This window comes from Planococcus citri, chromosome 5 (assembly GCF_950023065.1).
Source record: "Planococcus citri chromosome 5, ihPlaCitr1.1, whole genome shotgun sequence".
In the NCBI taxonomy this organism is placed as follows: domain Eukaryota; kingdom Metazoa; phylum Arthropoda; class Insecta; order Hemiptera; family Pseudococcidae; genus Planococcus; species Planococcus citri.
Window position 1 is genome coordinate 19,895,127 of NC_088681.1, and position 2,250 is coordinate 19,897,376.

Below are 2,250 nucleotides of genomic sequence, written 5' to 3' on the forward strand. Positions count from 1 at the left end.
TTTTTGCCTTTTTGGTCAAAAAAGTGAAAACTTTAGAGTTTTTTGAGATATTCCTATTGGTGAATTTTGTCCAAAATTCTATAGGGAGTAAAAAACGAAAACACAACAAAAGGGTAATTTTATCATTTTTTGTTGTAATTTGCGAAGAATCGGAAATGGGCCATTTTTATATGGTTTTTACATTTCCTAGAAATAGTCGAAATCCTAATTGAATTTTGATTTTTCATTCGCCCCCCTTTTTTTTTATTTTCTGCTCCTCATTTCCTTCACTAATTTTTGTAAATTTTATTTCTAAAGTTCCCAAAATAGTACCTGAGAAAAGGTTTCAGAATTTTAATAATTTTTATGGAGCGAATGCGTTTTTATTGTTTTTAACAAATTAGAATTTTTCCTTTTCATACCTGTCTCTTCTTTCCCCTTTTTCATTTTTTCTTCATTCCTGTCTTTTTCGAAAAGAGAGTGAGAATTGTGCTGAAAAAGTTGAAATAAGTAGACAAGTATATATTTTTATTCATCATAAGATTTTTTATTTAAAAATGCATGGAATACGCTAAATAAAATTACAATGAATATTGCCGAAGCAAAAATTGGTATCCACCTTTTAGTTGGTTGAAAGCTTATTCTAGCATCCTCCTGTGTTGTCTCTGTCTCAAAGAAAATGATTGTGCTTTGATCATTTTCTATGACAGTGACCACTGAGCTTTCAGAGCTCCTATCAGGTGAACTTTCTTCAGTCGCGTTTCTGACCAATTCTATGGTTTCATTTATCCTTTCATAAAATTCAGAGTCATTTGAACTTTCTGAATCTTCGTCATCCGTTGTCCTAAATGGATTTGCTACAACTTCTATGGCATTTTGGTCAGTATCCTGATTTTCCAAAACTGTCATAGAATTTAGGCTTTGATATTCTTCGTTGTAGGCTTCCATAACTGCCTCAAAGAATAATGAGTAAGGGTCTTCATCGCTATCCGAACCATAGTCCAGTTTTTTCAACTCCAATCTTGGTCTTTTAATGGCTTTGGGGTCCTCCCCTAGGCGCATTTTTCTTTCCAATATGCGTTTTGAACGCTTTGGGGTTGAAGTGGCTTTGTCATTATTAGACTTTTTAAAATCAGATTTCGTGATAGCTTGATTGATTACTGATTTTTCTGAGGTTGAGTCGCTCAATTCCTCATCAGTTTCAAGACTTGGTAATTCTCCAAAGAGATTTTCATTTTCATCTTTTGGTTCCGAATCAGCCAAGTTTACAGTGATATTGGGCTCACTAGTGGGTTCACCAGTGGGCTCACGGGGAGTACACTTTTTGGGTCTTCCTCTAGGTCTTTTTATGAGTGAGGAATCCTCAAGTAGTGCCCCTGTACTTAAGTCTTTAGAATTTTCAAAATTTTGGACTTTCTTTGGGTCTGTTGGGCCCAATTTTTCCAAAATTTTGTCATCCTGAGTGGGTTCTAGTTGAATAATTTCTTCTAGAATTTTATTGGTATCAATAGTACCTTTTTTATTTTCAATTATTTCAGGAGTTTTTTCGACTTTACCAAAGTCTATTTTCCTGGGTCTCCCCCTCCCTCTTTTTAGGGTTGGGGTTTCTTGGACTGCCCCAGCAATTTCTGGCTGTTCAGGGAGATCCAATTTTGGAGCTTTTTCAGTGTTTTCAGGAGTTGAAGTTTTCAGATTACCTTCAGCTTTCTTAGCCTCCCTTTCCGCTGCACGTTGTGCACGCGCATTGGCACTGAGCTCCTTCAAGACATTGTTTGAAGCGTTTTTAAGGTCGCTTTTTGAAATTGGCTCGAAATTTGGAGTTATTAACTCATCAAATTCTTCATTCATTCCGTTTTGAAGTTCCTTCTCATATTCAGTCAAAAAATCTTTAATTTTCTGTTCTAAGGTTCGAGAGTCTAATTTTGATTTTAGACAGGTGTCGTTTTTCAGTTTTTCCAAATTTTCTTTGGAAATGAATGGGGTGAGTTGGCGTATGTTGGCCACCCTATTGACTGTACTTCCATCCTTAGGCTGTAATAAGTAACAATTATGCCCGTTTCTCTGAATTATTACGAAAGGACCTGTCCTTTTTTCATACAATTTTGATGCAGTTTTTCGTTCCGCATTTGATTGTTTATGATTTGTCATAAGGACCCAATCTCCTGGTTTTAATAAGATGGGGTCTAAGTGCGATTTATTGAAAGCATATTCTTCTTCAATTCTTTTTAATCGCCTTTTCTCTCTTATGAAATTTTCAATCACTTGTCTTTC